Here is an 11947-nt window from a genome sequence, read left to right as displayed (position 1 = left end):
AGACTTATTGCTTGCTTCCTCTTTATATTCTATATATTTAAGTTATATAGCTTTCTTTAGTCAGAGGGCTGGACAGTCGTTTTGTAAACGGCTTCATTTAATGCCATCTAAAGGGCTTTTATACCAATTTGGTTATTATAAGTTATTTCTTACCATGATCTTAACGCAGCATTACATACAGTACCGTACGATACAGCTTGACGTTTTGCCGAGAGCTACAGTTCGTTCATTGAGAAATTGGCCAGCGCTCGGTGGTGTTTGCTTGCAGGTCTCTGATGGGAGGAGTCGGGCTTGCCCACAGACTGCCGATGAAGATGGTGGATCCAGACACACATCGGGTGGACCGTTAGCTCGCTGCAAACTGCAGTAAACGAACAGGTGAGAGATGTGACACGAGTTCATTTTACGCGCTGTGTTATTATCGTTTGTCGCGGAAGCGGTTTTGGAAAACAGTAAAACAGGAACAATGTAATGAAAAAAAAATCATTGTATTTCAGTGAGATTTACTCCGTGATGAGGTGCGTTCTCATAGTGATGTCGCTTTGCCTGCCGGTGATGACAGTCAGTGTTTGTTTACACTAGCAAGGACGAGGTTTCGTTGGCTTGGAAAGCAGTGCATTACTGCCGGTTAGCAGATAAAATACAAAAGAAATGTGAGGGCCTAAACTGTTAAGTTTAGTATACTAGTTATCCAATACAAAATCCATGCAGTTTGCAGTGCATCAATCTCATTAGAGGACAGAAACATGCTTACTACAACTAATTCAGTTTCTATGCTTGTGCATTATTGAGAGTGCTGGTAATCCTGATGTCTAGAATAGCAGATAGTGACTTGAATCCGTTTCTAAAAAAAGATTTACTGTCATGGTTACACCAGTAGGTGGCAACAAGTGAGTGTGGTTTTAGTGAATGACTAAATTATTCACTCAGTCGATTCATTTCAAATCACCTGCTGCCTCTGGAGCCAGTATAAAGAGGAGATGAGGCAAATCTGAATCCAATCATTGTGAAACTGCATCCGAAAACTTGGGCAGCTGACTTGCTGCCTCGCTGCCGTATCACGCAATGACTTTGCAGGCAGGGTTTTTGAATGAAGGCACCTCATGAAACTGATTTCGGACAGGTTTCTGGGGCAGAGTAATGGTTTAATGATCTACAGCAAAATATAGAGACCTTTGGTGATAACTAAGTGGATATTTCATTAAAACGTTGATCAAACAAGTACATTTACATACAAACTGACCACCGACCGTTTGACGCGTCTTTATTTTTTGGTTTAACTGTCACAGAATTGAACGCACAGGATTGTGGGATATCTAAGGCAGTGAAGGATACATCTATGCTGCCTTCAAAAAACTAACATTGAATTTGTATGTGCCTTGATGACTTCCTATCTTGGAATGTGTCCTCCGAAGGCAGTAGCCTATTTTTCAGTTTTTGGGATGAAGCCAGTATAAGAAGGTATATTTTTTTTAATTAGATACCATTATCTGGGATGCACACCCCTAATTTTTGAAGGCTACATATGTATCCATCCCTGCTTATGACATCCCACAATCCTGTGTGTTTGATATCGTGACATCCGTTTCTCAACTTATTCCCAATGACTCTGATTAACAACTAAAATGAACAACATTCTGGTTAACAATTTTTGCTCTGGGAGTGTTCATTTTTGGTTTACAATAAAAGGAACTACAGAGAACATTTTGTCCCCTTGGAATCATAAGGTTCTATCTGACATTTTTGTCAAAATTGAGTTATTCACATATTCTTATTCTGTGACAACTTGTTTACATTATGTGATTTTTTTTTTTTTTTTTTTTAATTTTGGGACTTTTTATTGAAAAAACAAAAAGGTTCTATTTTCAGAAGTCTATGGAACACAAAAACCTTGAAGCTCAATATCTCAAAACTGCTCAGAACACAGAACCTTATAATTCCAAGGGGACGATTTATATTTTTGGTTCCCAAAAATAACAAAATGAGTTAACATTGGGGGAATGTTCAGTGTTTGCTGGGATGTCAACTCAGGTTCAGTTAAACTTCCGTACCTCTTTCATAAACAAGATGTTTTGTTGAGTTTATTTTATTTTATTTTATTTTATTTTATTTTTTTATTTTCAGTTACAACACCAACTTTTTTTGTTTAGTGCATGTTTATTCAATATAGAATGCTTCAAAATAATGAAAAACAAAAAAAAATTAGCAAAACATTAATTGAACTAAAACGAGGCAGTGAGGGAGAGAAGTGTAGTCCATTGATCCCAGATAGCACACGTATGTTTGTTGAAGATCGCTTCATCTGGAAAGCATCTGCTGTTTACAAACTTCTGATAAACATCTTTAAGACCTCAGTATTACATATATTGGAAAATCATAAATATCTTGAAGACATTTTCTAAACGTCTAATTGACATCTGATAGGGAACGTTGAAGATGAACAAACACACACAAAAAAAAAGATTATTGCAGATGTAGCAAACATCAAATAGATGTCTCTGTGTGATGTAGCCTAAGTGTGATCAGGGATGGTTGTTTAGCAACATACTGATTGTTTAGCTCACAAAATTTCTTTCCAAAAAATATTTCAGTATAAACAAAAACTCCATAAAATGAGAGTTGGCAAAGATTAGGTGATCTAGGACCTTCATACAGCGCGTGGTAAAGACTGTTAGAGACTGTTAGATTCATTTTCATAAGGCTAGTCTTTGGGATTGTTTGTTTGTTTATATATTTGAGCAAAAATGTAATCTCATCCACTGACCAGTTTGAAAGTAGGCTATGAAATGTAAAACAAACGACTTATTATAAACTGAGTACTGTATTTTGGTGCATGTAAACAGCTACTGAACTCAGTTACAAAGACTAAAAACACCAGTTTACGAAAGGCACGACACTAATAAAGAGTGTTTATAGGAGGAGTGTGAAAATTAATCATCCTTACTTTAAAACTGCTGGACACAGATTTCACGTGATCTCCGTCACGGATGTTGAAGTGGCACATCTGATGACTCACTGTAGTCTCTCTCTGTTTATCACCGTGATTGTAAAAGCACTCCTTTCTCTCTCTGTGGTCCACAGAGGCTCGGCGTTTTTGCAAAATAGTGCTCCGCTGTTGAATGGCGCCCGAATACGCTTGCGCTGTAGGCATTACCAACCCGCTTTCCTGCCAAATACATGCCCTAGATGCAGACTCACTGCGCGGCGTCAGATGCTGTGCGCAGGTGGGAGAGCAAAACAGTCGCGGGAAAACTGATAAAGAAGAAGGCGAAATGACAAGGACGGGTCTTGCAGTTGCAAGAAAAGCCTTCGTTAGACTTTGTCGCACATATTCTTATGTAGTAAGCCACCTCCATCCGCATTATCACACCTTTACTCTCTCCGAGTGATGCTGATGCTGATGCTGCTGCTCTCTTTGCAGGTAGGGCTGCGAAAACACGCAGTTTACGCATTGCATTGATGTTTTGATTGGTAGGGAGTATTTTCAGCTAAACTTTTAAAACGCTTGTGTTGATATGACAGATTGGTTTACTTTTAATACGTTTAAAGAAAAATGTCGTGCTTTATGTCGCAGTACGCTGCTTTTATGGACGTCAGTGATCCAGGGAATTGGTAATATTAACGACACGCCCTTTGCAAATATATTATAGCGAATTGGGCAAAAAGTCATCAAGTGACTAATGTTTGAGTAATGCTTCGTTTTGAAGAGCTCTGGATATGGGGGTGTTCTCAGAAGACACTTAAAGCCTTCTCACGTATCAAGCCATGACTGAGCATATAACAAAATAACAGCAATAACATCAGAAGAGAGATGTGACATCTGTGCATTAGCATTTGTGTCTTAAGCAGGTGAAAATAGACAATTTTGTGTGATTTAATAATTGTCTGTGTGATTGTGTTCTGGGCAAATTTGCTGAGCACTGTTCTACTGGGGTATTTTACACAAATATTGGTAGTGTGGTGCTATTTTGTAAATAATATCGTGGTCATCTCAGAAGCACCTGGAGTATCATAAATATCACATAGTATATATCAAAACGAAAATGGTAGTGTAATTTATTATTTATTTATTTATTTATTTATTTAATTAATTTTTGATATTTTACCATGGCATGCCAAATATTTCAATAAACACTTAAATACCATTATATCAAAGCACCATGTTATCGCCATAGTATTTCTGAGATTTGTTATACTTCTGATAAGACATAATTGTTCCTGTATTTCCAGAATGGCTCATGTATTTTATTTTCAGTCAAGTCCACAAGTCACACAGATTGTTTCAAAACAGCTTCACGGTAAAAAAAAAAAAAAAAAAAAAAAGTAGAAAAAAAAAAATAAAGGAAAATTGTGTTAAAAAAAATTCAGTAACATAGTATCAGTGTTGTAAAGTAATTGTATTCAATTCTTAAATAAATTCAATTTAGCTATAAAGCAGCTCTGCAGAAGACAAAAGTGTCATTATTCAGCTTAATTCAGATTCAGTGTTGAATAAAAGTCAGTTCAGTATTTGTGTCAGTGTTGCAAAAGTTAATCCATTTTAAAACCACTTCAAAAGCAGCACTACAGAAGACAGCAGTGTCATTATCCAGCGCAGTTTATTTCAGTACAGTCAGATTTATAATATTTTATGAATATTAATGGTCTTTTAAGCCACAAATGAAAAAATGGCACTAGTTCTCCTCTGGGACCATTTTTTTTATTTTTGGTATCTATGGTTCCATGAGGAAGCTTTGACATCTACAGAACTTATCCATTGCACAAAAAGTTTCTTAATATTATAAAAATATTATTATTTTTTTTTTTGTTGAATTTATTGAAAAGTACTTTGGGAAGACAAAATTGTTCTTATGGCATCACTGTGCAACCACCCCTTTGGAATTTTTATTTTTAAGAGTGTAGTGTGAGAAGTGTGTCAGGGACCACTCAGATTTTAATAAAAAAAAAGAAAAAAACTGCATACAGCAGTATTATTAACAGATTTGCACATTACAAATTAATTTAATTCATGATTATAGATTATTAAAGGTGCTGGTTATTGTGTAAATGTGTATAGATTTAGATTTTTAAACATATTTATGGCAAACTGCTCTATTTGAATTCAATTAGAGTTTCACTTGATTACTTGATTATCAATGAATCAATAAATGGATCTAGAAAATGGGTAAATGGATAAAAATGGCAATTATCATTTATACATGTGTGTGTGTGTGTGTGTGTGTGTGTGTGTGTGTGTGTGTGTGTGTGTGTGTGTGTGTGTGTGAATAGAAGAATATACGATTCACAAAGAAATATTTGTAATTATTATAGATGCTGTTTTGATGATCTACTTAAAATACTTTGGATAAAGAGGAATAGCGGACCATTTTTTTAGTTGTCAGTTTGCACACATCCTTTGCACACACTGATTCATCAGAACCAGAAATGCAACAGGAATGCTGAAATGCAGTAGTAGCCAGAATCGAAGGAAGGGTGTGGTTAATTTCTCAACTTCAAACTATAAGACCATTCTGACAAGACTGTTACTGTTACAAAATAGCTAAGGAGACATGTAGTGGAGATGTCATGTTTTCCTTTTCATCCAGTCAGTCTGGGCACATCATCAGTGTTTATCTGCATAGTGTGATGCAGTAAGATGTGTAGTAACTTATCTGTGTATAGCTCATGGTGACTGTTTTTAGAAGACAGACATTTTAGAAGTTATTTGCTCTAGACCCATCCAAGCACACATGGATATCTGTCACCGCACACAGAGAGAAGAGGTCAAAGGTGATCCAAAACTGAATTTCCCTAGAGGCACTCACTGATTATTATTATTCTTTAGTTTTTTTCTGGCTGTTGCTGTTTAAATAAGCTTTTGTTTGTGAGCTGAGTGAAGCCTCCGGTCCCAGTTGTAGTTTTTTTTTCTAGGCAAATGAGTGGACAAGCTGAAATGTGAAATGTCCCTCCCAGAAGGGCTCTCTGACCTGCAGTATTATGGGTTTACTCTGATTACTGCTCTCTCTGTATGGACATCACGCTCTTTCTAACCAGCTTCCTTAGGGGTTTTCCCGTATGTTATATTTCCTTTTTTCTTTTTTTTACTCACAAATTTCTTATTGAAAAACAAAGTTGGGGCAGGGCACTTGTTGTCTAATGCCTTATTTAGAACATCAAGCATGCTAATTGCTGTTACAATTCACATTGTAAAGAGCACTTTACTGAATGACATTTATATGCATGACTAGGTTAATATTTTAAATAGAAGAGATTAAGAAAAATATATATTTGCTAAAAATCATATATAATAATCTTATTTAATGCATGTTAATAAACCATTCACTTATTCATCCAAATAATGAATAGCCCATTTTGTGCAGTCAGATTGTTTAGTGAAATAAAGCAAATTCTCCTACCTGTTTTTAAAGCGTACATTTAAAGAGCTGAGGCTCTACTGGGATGCAGTTGGCTTCAGGGTTTGGGACTTTATGAATTTTTAAGCAGCGTGTGTTGAGTTTTGTTTGGTGGCTTCATATGAAGTCTTGAAAGTGAAGCAGCTGCACTTGGAGTCCGAAGTGGCCTTGGGGCAGTTTTCCTCATTTATTATTTGTTTTGTGTGGCCTTTCAAGTCAGCAAATTTCTGTAGAAATGATTAAAACATTTTAGACAAAGATTTTTCCATCAGTATTCAGGGCACATAGAAGTACTCCAATGTAGTGTCTGAATTGTTTTAAATAAATGCAATTCGAATGTCTACGAGCACAGAATGATAGCTACGGTTGTGATGAAGATCCTGAGGCATGGATGGAATAGTTAATCCATTCATTTCCAAAGATTTATAATAGAAGCTGTAGACCAGAGTTTTGTTACAACAGAAACGTTACAACTGATTAAGTGCTTTGAGGTGATTTAAATGTCAGTGTAAAAGTAGGTTAGCTGATACTGTAACATGCAGTGTGTGGAAGACAGAGCAGTGGATAGACTGTCATAAGACCCTCCAGAGGACATTGAACACAGCTGCAAAGATCATCAGTTCCCCTCTCCCCTCCATCCTGGACATTTTCCTCACACATTGCTCCAGCAAAGCCAACAGTATCGTGAAGGACCCCATCCATCTCTTCCAGCTCCTTCCCATCAGGAAGACAGTACCAGAGCATCAGAACTCAAATCACCCCACCCTCCTCTGAAACCCCACATAAACCCTCTACCTCCTGAAACATGGACCATCTCACCTCCTCCACCCCCCAAACACCCCCTTGCCTTACCACATCACGGAAAAAAACTGTCTGAATCATTTTTTTTGTGCAATTCAAATCTATTTTGTGCAGTTCTCCTCTATGAGCACTAGACACTTTTCACACACACTGCTGTATGTACATAATCCCACAAAAGATGTGTGTTTAGATGCTCATGCACTACAAATCATCTTGCACTGTTCTCCAGCCAGCTGCTTGACTTACAATGTTTCTTTTTCACATGTACAGTACAATGTGAAGCATTCATCTATATATGTTTCTTTTTCAGTCAATATATTGGTAAACATTTATATATAGTATATTTATAGTCAAAATCTGTCAGTAGGTTAGTTGTGTAGGTTTATACTGGTTTATAATAAATTGTTGTATGCCTGTATTTATGTAGCACCGTGGTCCTGTGAGGCACAGCATTTCGTTCCATTGTGTGTCCATACATGTAGCGGAATGACAATAACTTGAGCTTGAACTTGAACTTGATAAAGGAAGATGGAGTTGCCCTTTGCAGTTGATGGGAGATCTTAGTTATTGAAGGGTTTTTTACTCTAGAGTCCAGACTGTTGAAGGCTAATGGCCTGGATGGAAGTTTTCAGTTTTCCATCTTGTGATTACTTTAATTGCAAGAGATAAAAGCTTTCTTTTATCAAGCCAAAGCATTCTTTACACTTGTTTTGCACCATCTGGCAGTGGTTTGTTTATTCCCTTTGTTGTTTATCAAGGAGTCATTAACTTATGGAGGCTGCTGTAAAAGAGGTTTGGCCATAATTAGATTCAAATTTACTTGCATAGAATTATAATGAATGTTCTATAAGGCACTGCAGCGAAATTGATAGAAAGAGCCAGACTAAAAGAGGCTGTTCTTAATTATAGGCTGATTTAACAATCTAGTCTTGTTCTTTAAGCTTGGCAAAATTTTTAGAAGTTGTAATTAATTTTTAGGTATCTGCAGGAAGGAAAGGCTGTTTCTAGTATGAGTACATTTTAATATACATAATCCTCTGAGCTGTAATGCTGGTGAGAAAGCAAAGCTGACAGAATATTAATGCATGGACATCTAACAACAGAGACTTTGACCGTGTATAATAGGCTTTTCTAAATTACTTCATTAATAATCGTTAATATCACAGTCTCTAGAATTTTAGCAACGTTGGTTTTGATGTTGACTTGTTGTCAGACTCTGTGGGGTAAGTTGTCACAACGGAAACCTGATAGTTATTGAAACTGATTTTTAAAGCATAAGTAATTCATGGTTTTCGTGCCTTAAAGGGTTTTAATTCATCCTTCCACAAATGAAGGCCTTAAAATGGTCTTAAATTAGAGCAGAAAGAGGCACTCACTTTTTGCATTGCAAAAATTAATTTCTTTCTCTATATCCTGAAATGAAGATTCATTTACTTGACATGTAAATATTAAAAAGTCTTGAAAAACTGAGCAAAATATGTATGTGCTTGTAACAAGAATAAATATCTGTCAAATGGGTATGGAAAGTTGTTTTCCCTTTAAATTGTTGTAATCATAAACTCATTTAATCAATTACACAAACACACACACAAAAACAATACTTTGCTTTTAAATTGGCTTTATATTTTCTGTAAAAAAAATATATACGGTAAAACAATTATGAAACACAAATGGAAAAAGTAATGTGTAGAAATATTTATTTCTTATTTTGGCCTCCAGATAATGGTAATGAATGAATAAAATTGGTATTATTCCTCTTTTTCATATCCTTTATTAAATAGCTGGCATATTATATAAATGTATCTTATGTATATGATATATATTTTTATTTGGAGGAAAATCTCAGATTTGAACTAGATGTTTAAAGTCAAAATAGAAAACCACTGTGAGAAAACAAGCATTGTGTAATTTACTGAGATATAGGCCTTCCATATGTGAAAACTTACTCCACTCTTGCATCGCAATCTAATTTATTGTAAATATTCAATCCTACTCTTGCGGTAATTGTAGACATAATATTTCTTCCAATTTCATTCTCATGTAAATGTAATGTCAATTTGTTTTTCTTAATTGCAGTGTTTTGATTTAAATGTTTAATTAGCTCTTGAGTTTCAATATTTGATGTCTTATGCTTTGATCATATGCTTTTGATTACTAAAAAAGGATGATAATAAAGATCACAAGTGAATGATCATAAACTGTCTGACAGTGATATCATTACATTATTAGCAGTGCAGCATTCACACTGCAGATTTTAAAGCTATTAGCCCTGTGGGAGGACAGGTGTCCTGGTTTATTTTAGAAGAAAATAAATTATTATTTCTGCTTCACTTTCTCTCTCTGTCAGCTAATGGCTGATGGTGAGAGAGCAGACACTGACAATCACTATGTGGATGATCTATTTGCTGCTCACTTTGATTGTACATTTGGCACATTTTCTGGTTGTCATTCTCATTTAATGAGATAATTATTCTGATGTTTGGAAAACTGATCTCAGTTTAGGCCGGGCTGACAGACACATTGTTGTATATGTTTTGTCCAAGACCTACAAAAAGCTTTGAGATTAACAGTGTTGTGATTGTGTGAATTACATAAAAGATAGGGCTTTCCTTTGTTGTGATGCTGCATGGCCTCTCCAAGTTCTCACGGTCCACACTTCATTGTCCCAGCATCTAGCGTGAAGCAAAAGCTAGGGTGTGTGTGTCGGTTTGTGTGTAAAGCCTGCTGTGTTACTTGAAGGTCGCTCCACACGATAGCTGCTCTGTCTGGGATTCAGAGCCCATACTCAGTGGATTTTGGGTATGTGTGGTGGTAAAACCAGCCTCTGGCAGAGATTAGCCCAGCGTAATGTAAGCTGGGAGCCTTGAGACGATAACCCCTTCTGCTTCAAAACAAAACAAACATGTTCTGGAGCTTTGTTAAAAAAAGACTATTTCATGTTTGAGTAATAGATGGGCCAATGACATGTAAGAGTAAAAGAAAGGAAAAATCTTTTTGTTTTGATTGTTGTCACTGCACCACCTGTCCAGGTGGCTCATCTCGCTCCTGTAGTTTGTCTCATCTCTGTTATTAATGAGACCCACCACAGTCGTGTCATCCACAAATAAAAAGGTTGGAGTTGTGTGACAGTGTGCAGTCGTGAGTCAGCAGAGTGAAGACGAGGGGGCTCAGTACACATCTTTGGGGGGCCCCAGTGTTCAGTGTGATGGTGCTGGATGTGTTACTGCCAGCCCGTACTGCCTGAGGTTTACTAGTCAGAAAGTCCAACAGCCAGTTGCAGAGTGAAGTGTTGAGCCTCAGCTGGACCAGTTTGTGAATGAGCTGTTGAGGGATGATAGTTGAATGCTGAACTGAAGTCTATGAACAGCATTCTGACGTATGAGTCTTTTTTGTCCAGATGTGTGAGTGCTGAGTGGAGGTTAGTGGAGATGGCATCATCGGTCGAGCGGTTGGACCGATATGCAAACTGGAAGGGGTCCAGGGAGGGTGGGGGGGGGGGGGCAGACATTATGTGGTGCATGACTAGCTGTTCAAAGCACTTCATGAGAATAGGGGTATGTGCAACTGGATGGTAGTCATTGAAGCAGGATGGAGAAGGCTTCTTCGGGACTGGAATGATGGTGGTAGCTTTGAAGCATGTGGGAACAACAGCCTGACTTAGTGATATGTTGAAAATCTCTGTGAAGACATCAGTGACTTCCACTGCACCGTCTCTCAGTACATGCCCAGGAATGTTGTCAGGACCCGGAGGTTTGCGTGCATTGATCCTGCTGAGGGATCTCCTCACACTGTCTGGGGTCAGCGTCATCACCTGGTCGCCGGGAGGAGGTGGAGTCTTCTGTGCAGCAGTGGTGCTGTTTTGTGCCTCAAAGCGAGCAAATAAGGTGTTTGGCTCGTTCAGTAGAGAGATGATGCTGTCACAGGTCCATGGTGGGGACTTGTAGTCTATAATGGTCTGTATCCCCTTCCACAGACTCCAAGTGTCTCTGTTGTCACCTAAACAATGGGCTATCTTCCTGGAGTACTGTATCTTATCCTCTCTGATGCTGCAGGATAGGTTGGCTCTAGCTATCCTTTGTAAGCTCCTCTTTGTGTGGTGTAAACAAAGCCCAAAGTGTTCTTACCTCAAGTTGGAAAGTTAATGTGTTGGTGTATTTTTGGGAACACACTCTTTAAGTCTGCATGGTTAAAACCCCCAGCTAAGATGAGAAAAGCATCAGGGTGGGCTGTCTGCTGCTCACTTATGTGCTGGTACAGTTCATTTAGTGCCTCACTCCTGTTGTCGTTGCTGGAGCTGGGAGGGATGTATACAGCAACGAGCAGTATGGCTGAATATCCCATTGATAAATAGAATGGCCGGCACTTAATAATCATAAACTTCACCAGGGGTGAGCAGTGTTTGCAGATGACAATAGCATCGCGGCACCACGCATCATTGATGTAAACACAAGGCCCGCTGCCGCGTGATTTACCTCCCGCAACGAGGACTCTGTCTGCTCCATAGCATGTCAACTGATCGAGCTGAAAAGCACAGTCTGGAACGCTGTTGCTGAGCCAACGCTGTCAGTGCAGTTCATTTGAGTAAATGTGAAGTATGGTGGCACCCAAACCCTAATACGCACCAAACAAGTACTTCCAAACAAATTATTGTGCACTTTGACTTAGGGTGTGTTCACACCTGGCAGGTTTGAACGCTGCCACTCGGTCCACTTCCAAACTAATTTTGATGGGTTTTGTCTGAAATATGAAAGCAA

At 37.9% G+C, this 11947-nt stretch overlaps 1 protein-coding gene across 3 annotated transcripts in view; it reads left to right on the top strand.

Annotated features, from left to right (window-relative positions):
* The first annotated feature begins 256 nt into the window (after positions 1-256).
* Positions 257-11947, top strand: part of LOC127998349 (amyloid-beta A4 precursor protein-binding family A member 1) — a 51823-nt gene continuing 40132 nt past the window's right edge. For 2 of the 3 annotated variants that reach the window (XM_052592105.1, XM_052592102.1), the window contains exon 1: positions 2992-3421. The gene's annotated coding sequence lies outside the window, so the exon portion shown is untranslated. Of the gene's footprint in view, positions 379-2991; positions 3422-11947 lie in introns of those variants that run through there. The other variant, XM_052592103.1, reaches the window with a different exon arrangement.

Source organism: Carassius gibelio, chromosome A5 (assembly GCF_023724105.1).
Source record: "Carassius gibelio isolate Cgi1373 ecotype wild population from Czech Republic chromosome A5, carGib1.2-hapl.c, whole genome shotgun sequence".
NCBI lineage: Eukaryota > Metazoa > Chordata > Actinopteri > Cypriniformes > Cyprinidae > Carassius > Carassius gibelio.
The sequence above is the reverse complement of the archived record's forward strand: the minus strand, read 5'-3'. Positions and strand labels throughout refer to the sequence as shown.